At 48.1% G+C, this 12231-nt stretch overlaps 1 long non-coding RNA gene across 1 annotated transcript; it reads left to right on the top strand.

Moving 5' to 3' along the window:
* The first annotated feature begins 297 nt into the window (after positions 1–297).
* Positions 298–4932, top strand: LOC129493136 (uncharacterized). Its single transcript, XR_008661045.2, has 2 exons — positions 298–2232; positions 4740–4932. It is a non-coding gene; the product is annotated as an uncharacterized lncRNA (long non-coding RNA).
* Positions 4933–12231: the final 7299 nt, after the last annotated feature.

The following is a 12231-nucleotide window of genomic DNA, read 5'->3' as shown; positions in this document are numbered from 1 at the left end:
GCTTGTAATCCCAGCACTTTGGGAGGCCGAGGCGGGCGGATCACGAGGTCAGGAGATCGAGACCACGGTGAAACCCCGTCTCTACTAAAAACACAAAAAATTAGCCGGGCGTGGTGGCGGGCGCCTGTAGTCCCAGCTACTGGGAGAGGCTGAGGCAGGAGAATGGCGTGAACCCAGGAGGTGGAGCTTGCAGTGAGCCGAGATCGCGCCACTGCACTCCAGCCTGGGTGAAAAAGCAAGACTCCGTCTCAAAAAAAAAAAAAAAAAAAAAAAAAAAAAAAAAAAAAAAAAGAATGTAGGCAGATAGAAATCCTAAGTACACCAAAGTGGGAAGTGCTACAAATTAAATTGCTTTTATTCCTGTGGATAATTTTCTTTCCCTGTTTTAACATATTTATGCCTTCTATTTCCTAACACTTTGTAAAGGAACTGATTATGAAATCAGAAAACCTGGGTTTTTCCTCTTAATGTGACTTAGCTGCTGTCAGAGTTTCCTCATCTGCAAAATGAGGGAGTTAGAGTACAGTGGACACTCCATTATCCTCTCTAGCATCATCCCCTGAGTGCAGGCAGGCACTCTTTCAGGGATCTGTTGACAGTCCCTATTTTATTTTTAGGTGCCAACCCAGCCTTTCCCCTCCTTTTCTAGAACTTTTGTGTACAGAAAGTGAAGGTGGGGCTGGGCACCACAGTGAGAGCTCGTCTCTCAAAAAAAAAAAAAAAAAAAAAAAAAAAAAAAAGCCGGGCATTGTGGTGTGTGCCTGTGGTTCCAGCTAGTCGGGAGGCTGAGGCGGGAGGATTGCTTGAGCCCAGGAGTTGGAGGCTGCAGTGAACTAGGATTGTGCCACTGCACTCCAACCTGGGCGACAGAATGAGACCCTGTATTTAAAAAAAAAGAAAAGAGGGCCAGGCACAGTGGCTCATGCCTGTAATCCCAGCACTTTGGGAGGCCGAGGTAGGTGGATACCTGAAGTCAGGAGTTCAAGACCAGCCTGGCCAACGCGGTGAAACACCATCTCTACTAAAAATACAAAAATTAGCTGGATGTGGTGGTGCATGCCTATAATTCCAGCTACTCAGGAGGCTGAGGCAGGAAAATCGCTTGAACCCAGGAGGTGGAGGTTGCAGTGAGCTGAGATCGCACCACTGCAATCCACCCTGGGCGACAGAGCGAGACTCAGTCTCAAAAAAAAAGAAAAGAAGGTGAAGGTGGCTAAATAGCATAACATGTCAGAGATTTAACATGTCAGAGATTTCCACATGTTATCAAGTCTGTTTCATGGCTAAGAACTGGAAGGGACCTTTGAGGACATCTAATCCTCATAGGACTTAACAATAGGATGAGGAAACAAGCTCAGAAATAGGCTATAACTTGCCCAAGGCACTCAGAGAGGGAATGCCAGAGCCAGGGCCAGCTCTCAACTTCAGGCCAGAGAAGCGCAGGGTCTTCCATGAGAAATAGGGCCTGTCAGACTGGACAGGCTCCTTGGAGGTGGTCCAGTGAGTCCAATCCCTTTTTTTTGCCGCGGCTTAGACGAGGGGCCGCTGAGGATTCTCAGAATTCGCTGGATCTGGACCCAGACTTCCGGCTCCGCAGTGCAGCCTGAATGATCAACAGGGGAATGTGCGTTCGCCAGGGTCCCCGGGGGTAGAGGCACCTCTCCCTGTGCGGGGCCGGGGATATTACTCAACACGGGTCTTAGGTGTCTGGGCTGCTGGGGTCTCCTCCACGGACAGGAGCCACGGCCAGGACTTGCAGGCCGCCCCCTGCTGGTCCGTCTCGGAACCGGGCAGGTGGCCGCGGCGCTGCCTGGGTTGGGGGCATGGCCTTACAACGGTGAGCCAATCCCAGGCCGCACCGTGGATAGGGGCGGGCGTTCGCTTCTCCTCCCCGTCCCTTGGTTCTCTTCGCGGCGGAAGCTGTGCGGCGACCTAGCAACCGTCCTTGCCGACCCTCCCGCCGGTGACTTGGCTGCGACCCGCCCTTCTTGCCACAGCCCTTTGGAAAGCGAAGGTCCCTTCAGGGCCAAAAGGACAGGGAGGTTTTTTCCTTCCTTCCTTCCCTCCCTCCTTCCCTCCTTCCCTTTCTTTCTTTCCTTTCTTTTTCTTTCTTTCCACAGAGTCTGACTCAATCACCCATGCTGCAGTGTAGTATCATGATCCGCTCACTGAAGCCTCTGCCTCCCGGGTTCAAGCGATTCTCCCAACTCAGCCTCCCAAGTAGCTGTACAGGTGTGCACTGCCACACCCAGCTAAATTTTGCATTTGTAGTAGATACGGGGTTTCATCATGTTGGCCAAGATGGTCTAAAGTGATCCGCCCGCCTTGGCCTCCCAAAGTGCTGGGATTACAGGCGGGAGCCACCGCTCCCGGCCAGGACAGGGATTTTGGTTGGTTGGTTGGATGGAGCCTTACAGTTTGGATGTGGTGAGCCTGAAACGCATACGTTCAAGAAGCTGAGCCAACAAAGGGCTTACTCTAGATGGACTGAAAATTCGGTGTTTCCAAATCAAAACATCTGCTCTCCGAGGTGTGGGTGAAGGTATGAGGGGTCCAAAAATGCCCGGGTCCCACCACCTGATGTTGTTAGTTACACTTCTTTTTTTGTTTTGAGGTGGAATTTTGCTCTTGTTGCCCAGGCTGGAGTGCAGTGGTGCGATCCTGACTCACCACAACCTCCGCCTCCTGGGTTCAAGCGATTCTTCTGCCTCAGCCTCCCAAGTAGCTGGGATTACAGGCATGTGCCATCACACCAGCTAATTTTTGTATTTTTAGTAGAGACGGGGTTTCTCCATGTTGGTCAGGCTGGTCTCGAACTCTTGACCTCAGGTGATCCGCCCACCTCGGTCTCCCAAAGTGCTGGGATTACAGGCGTGAGCCACTGTGCCCCGCCATTGTTTTTTTGTTTTGTTTTGTTTGTTTGTTTTTTGAGACAGAGTTTCACTCTGTCATCCAGGCTGGAGTGCAGTGGTGCGATCTTGGCTCACTGCAAGCTCCACCTCCCGGGTTCACGCCATTCTCCTGCCTCAGCCTCCTGAGTAGCTGGGACTACAGGGCGCCCGCCACCGCGCCCGGCTAATTTTTTGTATTTTTAGTAGAGACGGGGTTTCACCGTGTTAGCCAGGATGGTCTCCATCTCCTGACCTCTTGATCCGCCCACCTCGGCCTCCCAAAGTGCTGGGATTATAGGCATGAGCCACCGCGCCCGGCCTTGTTTTGTTTTTGAGACGGAGTCTCAATCCCTTGTCCAGGCTGGACTGCAGTGGCACCATCTCAGCTCACTGCAACCTCCGCCTCCCAGGTTCAAGCGATTCTCCCCCCTCAGCCTCTAGAGTCGCTGGGATTACAGGCATGTGCCACCACGCCAGTTAATTTTTGTATTTTTAGTAGAGATGGGGTTTGGCCATGTTGGCCAGGCTGGTCTTGAACTCCTGACCTCAGATGATCTGCCCACTTTGGACTCCCGAAGTGCTGGGATTACAGGCATGAGCCGTTGTGCCAAGCCTTAGTTACACTTCTTTTTTTTTTTTTTTTTTTTTTTTTTGAGTCTTGCTCTGTCGCCCAGGCTGGAGCTCCGCCTCCCGGGTTCACCGGGTTCCCGCCATTCTCCTGCCTCAGCCTCCGGAGTAGCTTGGGACTACAGGCGACCGCCACCACGTCCGGCTAATTTTTTTGTATTTTTAGTAGAGACGGGGTTTCCCCATGTTAGCCAGGATGGTCTCGATCTCTTGACGTCGTGATCTGCCCACCTCGGCCTTCTAAAGTGCTGGAATTACAGGCGTGATAGTTACACTTCTTTTGGAAAATTTTCTACGTTGACAAACTCTTGAACAGCAAAGAAAGAATTCATATATACTAAACAGCAGAATCTATGATTAATTATACTTCTGTGAAAGAAAAACAAAATCTTGGGACCCCCAATTCACTAGTCCAAAAGGAAAACAATTAAACCGAAGTTACGCAAGAAACTGCCTTTCAGCAGGGCACAGTGGCTCACACCTATAATCCCAGAACTTTGGGAGGTCAAGGCCAGAGGATTGCTTCAGCCCGGGAGTTCGAGACCAGCCTGGGCAACATAGTGAGTCCGCATCTCTACAAAAAAAATAGAAAAATTAGCCGGGCACGGTGGCATGTGCCTGTGGTCCAAACTACTCGGAGCTGAGGTGAGAGGATCCTTTGAGCCTGGGAGGTCGAGGCTGCAATGAGCCAAGATCGCACCACTGCACTCTAGCCTGGGCAAGAGAGTGAGACCCTGGCTCAAAAAAATAAAAAAGCAACTGCCTTTCCTTTTGTTCCTAAGCAGATAGTTACAGATAAAAGGGTAAATATTGCCTGGGCATGGTGGCTCACGCCTGCAATCCCAACACTTTGGGAGGCTGAGGCAGGCGGATCACAAGGTCAGGAGATCGAGACCAGCCTGGCCAACATGGTGAAACCCCATCTCTACTAAAATACAAAAAATTGGCCGGGCGTGGTGGCAGGTGCCTGTAGTCCCAGCTACTCAGGAGGCTGAGGCAGGAGAATCGCTTGAACCCAGGAAGTGGAGGCTGCTGTGATCACGCCACTGCACTCCAGCCTGGCAACAGAGCAAGACACCATCTCAAAATAAATAAATAAATAAATAAATAAATAAGGTTAAATATCTCCACAGATAGCTACTCTATGTTCACAATATCTGATTTACTGAGCGTGAGATGAATACATAATTTATTCCTCTATCTGCTGCTTTTCTCTTGCAGCCTGTGGATCCAGTATGTTACAGTGACAGTCTCCTCCCTCTTTCATTTCCCGTCTGCATTTCTTCTTTAATTACTGAAGCCCTCAAAATTATCTTTGGAGAAAATGACAAACTACACTCCTTCTGTGATTCTGTGTTGCTTTCTTCTGGTCATAGTCCTTAACCTTGGCAAAATAAACTTCTAGATTGATTGAGATCTGTCTTTGACACTTTTTGGTTTATGCTTCTAAGTAGTAGTATTGTGAGGAACACAGGTGCTTAACATCTATTGAGTGCCAGCCATAAACAAAACAAAGATTCCTGCCTTCTTGGACTTTGGGCCTTTATATCTCCTTCTCTCCTTCCACCCTCCTTCCCTCCTTCCCTCCCTCCCTCCCTCCCTCTCTCTCTCTCTCTCTCTCTTTCTTTCTTTCTAATTTCTCTCTCTTTCTTTTTTTTTTTTTTTTGAGACGGAGTCTCGCTTTTTCACCCAGGCTGGAGTGCAGTGGCTCAATCTCGGCTCACTGCAAGCTCCGCCTCGCGAGTTCACGCCATTCTTCTGCCTCAGCCTCTCCGAGTAGCTGGGACCACAGGCGCCCGCCACCACACCCGGCTAATTTTTTGTATTTTTAGTAGAGACGGGGTTTCACCGTGGTCTCGATCTCCTGACCTCGTGATCCGCCCGCCTCGGCCTCCCAAAGTGCTGGGATTACAAGCGTGAGCCACCGCGCCTGGCCCTTTCTTTTTCTTTTTTTGCGGAGTCTTGCTCTGTCGCCCAGGCTGGAGTGCAGTGGCACAATCTCAGCTCACTGCAACCTCCACCTCCCGGGTTCAAGCAATTCTCCTGCCTCAGCCTTCCAAGTAGCTGGGATTATAGGCACCAGCCACCAGCCTTGGTTAATTTTTGTATTTTTAGTAGAGACAGAGTTTCTCCATGTTGGCCAGGCTGGTTTCGATCTCCTGACTTCAAGTGATCCCCCCACCTCAGCCTCTCAAAGTGCTGGGATTACAGGCGTGAGCCACCGTGCCTGGCTTTTTTTTTTTTTTTTTTTTTTTTGAGACGGAGTTTCACTCTTGTTGCCCAAGCTGGAATGCAATGGCATGATCTCAGCTCACTGCAACCTCCGCCTCCTGGGTTCAAGTGATTCTCCTTCCTCAGCCTCCTAAGTAGCTGAGATTACAGGTGCGTGCCACCAAGCCTGGCTGATTTTTTTGTATTTTTAGAAGAGACAGGGTTTCACTATGTTAGCTGGACTGGTCTCGACCTCCTGCTCTCAGGTGATCTGCCTGCCTTGGCCTCCCAAAGTGCTGGGATTACATGCATGAGCCACTGCGCCCGTCCCTTTTTTTTTTTTTTAAGACAGGAGCTCACTCTGTCACCCTGGCTAGAGTGCAGTGGCATGAACATGGCTCACTGCAGCCTTGACCTCCTGGCCTCAAGGGATCCTTCCACCTAAGCTCCCCACCTCATAGAGCTTATATTCTAATAAGGGCAGGCATACATTATGTCACATATTAGAAGACTGCTACAAGGCTCTGGGGAAAAAGTAGAGCTGACTACATCATTAAATAGGTGGTCAGATTAGACATCAGTGAGAAAGAGAGAGCTAAACAGATAATTTTTTTTTTTTTGAGAAAAGAATCTCAAAAAAAGAGATGGAGTCTTACTGTGTCACCCAGGCTGGAGTGCAGTGGCGCGATCTTGCCTCACTGAACTCTCCATCTCCCACGTTCAAGCTATTCTCCTGCCTCATACTTTCGAGTAGCTGGAACTACAGGCATGTGCCACCACACCTGGCTAATTTTTATATTTTCAGTAGACACGGGGTTTCACCATGTTGGCCAGGCTGGTCTTGAACTCCTGACCTCAGGTGATCCATCTACCTTGGCCTCCCAAAGTGCTGGGATTACAATGTAATATCTTTTATAATAAACTTGTAAACGTAAGTATCTCCCTGAGTTCTATGAACCACTCTGGCAAATTAAATCCAAGGAGCAGGGAATGGGAACCCTGATTTATAGCCAGTCAGAGTCAGAAGCACAGGTAAAACAACCTGAGGCCTGCGGTTGGCATCAGAAGTCAGGGGCAGTCTTGTGGGACTGAGCCCTCAACCTGGGGATCTGACACTATCTCCGGGTAGATGGTATCAGAATAGAATTGGAAGACACTCAGCTGGTGTTCTCTGCAGAATTGATTGCTTTCTTGGTGTATAGGCGGAAAGTCCCATACACTGTGGTGTGCAAATAGAGGAAAAACAGTGCTTTTTCTACACAATGCTATAACATGGGTGAACCTTGAAAACATGATGCTAAATAAGTCAGACAAAGCTATCTGTATGTTTCCACTTACATGAGGTACCTAGAATAAGTAAATTCATAGAGACAGAGAGTTGATTAGAGGTATCAGTGGGTAACTTATTCCTAGGGAGAGGGGAAAATGGGAGTTTTTACTTAATGGTTACAGATTTTGTGCTGCTATAACAGAATACCTGAGACTGGGTAATTTATAAAGAACACAAATTTATTTCTCTAACAGTTCTGGAGCCTGGGAAGTCCAAGATTCAGGCACTAGCATGTGGTGAGGGCTGCTTTCTGCTTCCAAGCTGGAGCCTTGGATGCATCCTCCAGAGGGGAGGAACACCTTCCATCAAGTCCTTTTTTTTTTTTTTTGAGATGGAGTCTCACTCTGTCACCCAGGCTGGAGTGCAGTGGCATGATCATGGCTCATTGTAGCCTCAACTTCTAGGGCTCAAGTGATTCTCCCACCTCAGCCTGCTGAGTAGCCTCCTACCACCACGCCTGGCTAATTTGTTTTTCTTTTTTTTCTGAGACGGAGTTTCGCTCTTGTTGCCCAGGCTGGACTGCAATGGTGCTATCTTGGCTCACTGCAACCTCTGCCTCTGGGATCAAGCAATTCTGCCTCAGCCTCCCAAGAAAACTGGGATTATAGGCGCCTGTCACCATGCCCAGCTAATTTTTTTTTTTTTTTTTTTTAGACAGAGTTTCACTCTTGTTGTCCAGGCTGGAGTGCAATGGCGCAATCTTGGCTCACCACAATCTCCGCCTACCAGGTTCAAGCGATTCCCCTGCCTCAGCCTCCCGAGTAGCTGGGATTACAGGCATGCACCACCACGCCCAGCCAATTTTGTATTTTTGGTAGAGATGGGGTTTCTCCATGTTGATTAGACTGGTCTTGAACTCCCGACCTCAGGCGATTCGCCCGTCTCGGCCTCCCAAAGTGCTGGGATTACAGGCGTGAGCCACCACACCCAGCCCATGCCCAGCTAATTTTTGTATTAATTAATTAATTAATTAATTACTTTTTTTTTGAGACAGAGTCTCACTCTAGTCACCCTGGCTGGAGTGCAATCTCTTGATCTTGGCTCACTGCAACCTCCGTCTCCAGGGTTCAGGTGATTCTCCTGCCTCAGCCTCCTGAGTATCTGGGATTACAGGAGTGTGCCACCACACCCAGCAGATTTTTGTATTTTTAGTAGAGACGGGGTTTTACCATGTTGGCCAGGCAGGTCTGGAACTCCTGACCTCAGGTGATCCACCCGCCTTGGCCTCCCAAAGTGCTGGGATTACAGGTGTGAGCCACCACACCTGGCCTAATTTTTGTGTTTTTAGTAGAGATGGGGTTTTGCTATGTTGGCCAGGCTGGTCTCGAACTCCTCACCTCAGGTGATCCGCCTGCCTCGGCCTCTCAAAGTGCTGGGATTACAGGCATGAGCCACCACGCCTGGCCCATGCCTGGGTAATTTTTGTTTGTTTGCTTGTGTTTTAGAGATGGGGTTTTGCCACATTGCCCAGGCTGGTTTCAAACTCCTGAGCTCAAGCGATCAGCCTGCCTCAGCCTCCCAAAGTGCTGGTATTACAGGCATGAGACACCATGCTTCGCTGGTTTTATCACAGTTTTTAAAAAGTAATAATATAGTAGGCCGGGCATGGTGGCTCATGCCTGTAATCTCAGCACTTTGGAAGGCTGAGGCAGGCAGATCACCTGAGGTTGGGAGTTCAAGACGAGCCTGACCAACATGGAGAAAACCCGTCTTTACTCAAATACAAAAATCAGCTGGGCGTAGTGGTGCATACCTGTAATCCCAGCTACTTGGGAGGCTGAGGCAGGAGAATGGCTTGAACCCAGGAGCCATTGGTTGTGGTGAGCTGAGATCGTGCCATTGCACTCCATCCTGGGCAACAAGAGTGAAACTCCATTAAAAAAAAAATTAGCCGGGCACAGTGGCTCACGCCTGTAATCCCAGCACTTTGGGAGGCCGAGGTGGGCGGATCACGAGGTCAGGAGATCAAGATCACAGTGAAAACCCGTCTCTACTAAAAATACAAAAAAATTAGCCCGCGTGGTGGCAGGCTCCTGTAGTCTCAGCTACTCGGGAGGCTGAGGCAGGAGAATGGCGTGAACCCAGGAGGTGGAGCTTGCAGTGAGCCGAGATCGCGCCACTGCACTCCAGCCTGGGCGACAGAGCAAGACTCCATCTCAAAAAAAAAAAAAAAAATTAATATAGTAAACAAAAACCCATTGAATTGTACACTTTAGATGGGTGAATTATATGGTATGTGAATTATATCTCAATAAAGCTGTTTCAGAAAGTTGTGGGTTTTTTTTCTTTTGAGACAGAGTCTTGCTCTGTTGCCCAGACTAGAGTGCAGTGGAGTGATCTCAGCTCACTGCCACCTCCACCTCCAAGGCTCAAGTGATTCTGGTGCCTCAGTCTATGTTTCAGAAAGTTTTTAATTTGGATGAAGTTCAATGTGTCACTTTTTCCTTTTATGAATTATGCTTTAGGTATCAAGAACTCTTTGTATAACATTAGATCCTTAAGATATTCTTCTGTTTTTTTCTGAAAGTTTTATAGTTTTTACATTTTACATTTAAGTTTGTAACTCATTTGGAGTTTATTTTTGTGTACGGGTTTTTAGGGTTTTGTGTTTTTGTCTATGGATGTCTAATTACTCTACACTTGATCTTAGCCAAAAGGCCGAAAAGCGATGGATGTCTAATTACTCTAACACCCGCTGTTGAAAAGCACCACTGAATTGCCTTTGGTTTTTTTTATTTTGTTTTGTTGGTTTGTTTGTTTTTGAGATGAAGTCTCATCTGTCACCCTGGATGGAGTGCAGTGGTAAGATCTTGGCTCACTACAACCTCTGCCTCCCAGGTTCAAGCAATTCTCCTGTCTCAGCCTCCCAAGCAGCTGGGACCACAGACGGGTGCCACCATGCCTGGCTAATTTTTTTTTTTTTTTTTTTTGAGACAGAGTTTCGCTCTTGTTGCCCAGGCTGGAGTGCAATGGCACAATCTCGGCTCACTGCAGCCTGCGCCTCCTGGGTTCAAGTGATTCTCCCGCCTCAGCCTCCTGAGTAGCTGGGATTACAGGCATGTGCCACCATGCCCGGCTAATTTTGTATATTTAGTAGAGACAGGGTTTCTCCATGTTGGTCAGGCTGGTCACCGATTCCTGACCTCACGTGATCCGCCCGCCTTGGCCTCCCAAAGTGCTGGGATTACAGGCGTGAGCCACTGCACCCGGCCATTTTTTTGTATTTTATTTTTATTTTTTGGAGACAGAGTCTCGCTCTGTGGCCCAGGCTGGAGTGCAGCAGCACGATCTTGGCTCACTACAAGCTCCGCCTCCCAGGTTCACACCATTCTCCTGCCTCAGCCTCCCGAGTAGCTGGGACCACAGGCACCCGCCACCACGCCCGGCTAATTTTTTTGTATTTTTAGTAGAGATGGGGTTTCACCGTGTTAGCCAGGATGGTCTCAACCTCCTGACCTCGTGATCCACCCACCTCAGCCTCCCAAAGTGCTGGGATTACAGGTGTGAGTCACCGTGCCTGGCCATTTTTTGTATTTTTAGTAGAGATGGGGTTTCACCGTGTTAGCCAGGATGGTCTAAATCTCCTCACCTCGTGATCTTCCCACCTCGGCCTCCTAAAGTGCTGGGATTATGGGCGTGAGCCACTGCGCCCAGCCCTAATTTTGTTTTTTTTTTTGGACGGAGTCTCGCTCTTGTCGTTCAGGCTGGAGTGCTGTGGTGTGATCTCAGCTCACTGCAACCTCTACTTCCCGGGCTCCAGTGATCCCCCCACTCAGCTTCCCAAGTAGCTGGGACTATAGGCACACGCCACCCTGTCCGGCTAATTTTTGTATTTTTTGTTAGAGAAGGGGTTTTGCCATGTTGCCCAGGCTGGTCTCAAACTTCTGAGCTCGAGGGATCCGCCCACTTCGGCCTCTCAAAGTGCTGGGATCACAGGTGTGAGCCACCGGGCCCAGCCTTGCATGGGTTTAATTTTTTTTTTTTTTTTTTTTTTTGAGATGAAGTCTTGCTCTGTTGCCCAGGCAGGAGTGCAATGGCGAGATCTCAGCTCACTGCAACCTCTGCCTCCTGGGTTCAAGCGATTCTCCCGCCTCAGCCTCCTGAGTAGCTGGGATTACAGACATGCGCCACCACACCAGGCTAATTTTTGTATTTTTAGTAGAGATGGGGTTTCACCATGTTGGCCAGGATAATCTGGAGCTCTTGACCTGGTGATCTGCCCACCTCTGCCTCCCAACGTGCTGGGATTATAGGCGTGAGCCACCGCGCCCGGCCTTTTTTTTTTTTCTTATGTTAAATAAACAACAAAGAACTGTGAAATAAAATATATAGCAATACAAGGAAAAACATGAGAAACACTTTTATTGGAAATATTCTAACACATTTTCTGAACAAATAATCAAAAAATAAATAAGGACATAGAAAATATGAACATATAAATTTCTTACCCTGAAAACAAACAATACATCTTCTTTAAGTTTCATGGACAATGGACAAAATTAAATAATTATTAAGCTACAAAGAATATTTTGGTAAATTTTGAAAAGCAGAAATTCTAGAAACCATTCTCAGATCAAAATGCAATACAACTAACAATAATGTAAAACACACCACTTAGAAATTTTGAAACATAAGTAGCATCTCAAATTATCCTTAGGACAAGATGTAAATCAAGAATTAAAAAAATTAAAAAACAGACTATTTAGAAAATAATTTAAAAAGTAGGATTAACAGCCAAAGCTATATGCAGAGGTAAAAACAGCATTAAATGCTTTTAGTGTCAAAAAGAGAAAAAAAAAAATGAAACGAATTAAGCATGCATGCAAGTTGAGATTTTGGAAAGTAGCATAAAAACAGTTCCCCCAAAAATGGGAGAAAGGGAATATTTGAAATAGAAAACAGAAAAAACAAACACTCAGAGGCCTGAGAGGCAGTGGGATGAGCTTTCTGCCTGTGGACAGAGACACGCTTGGGGGCATCCCCGCGGGCTTGGTCCCCTGGCGTGTATCATCAGGCCTGTCCCCTCTCACTCCTCGAGCTCCGCCTGGTGTCCTCTCCTGCTCCCAGGGCTGAAGCTCCTGTGTCTATGTCATCACCGCACACTTGAACATCCTGTGCCTGGATTGTGGCACTCTACAGGTTTCTCTACAACTAATTCTTTTCACTTATGAC

The sequence above is a fragment of the Symphalangus syndactylus genome, chromosome 11 (assembly GCF_028878055.3).
Source record: "Symphalangus syndactylus isolate Jambi chromosome 11, NHGRI_mSymSyn1-v2.1_pri, whole genome shotgun sequence".
NCBI classification, from domain to species: Eukaryota; Metazoa; Chordata; class Mammalia; order Primates; family Hylobatidae; genus Symphalangus; species Symphalangus syndactylus.
Note: the sequence above shows the minus strand (reverse complement) of the source record. Positions and strands in the feature narration are given on the sequence as shown.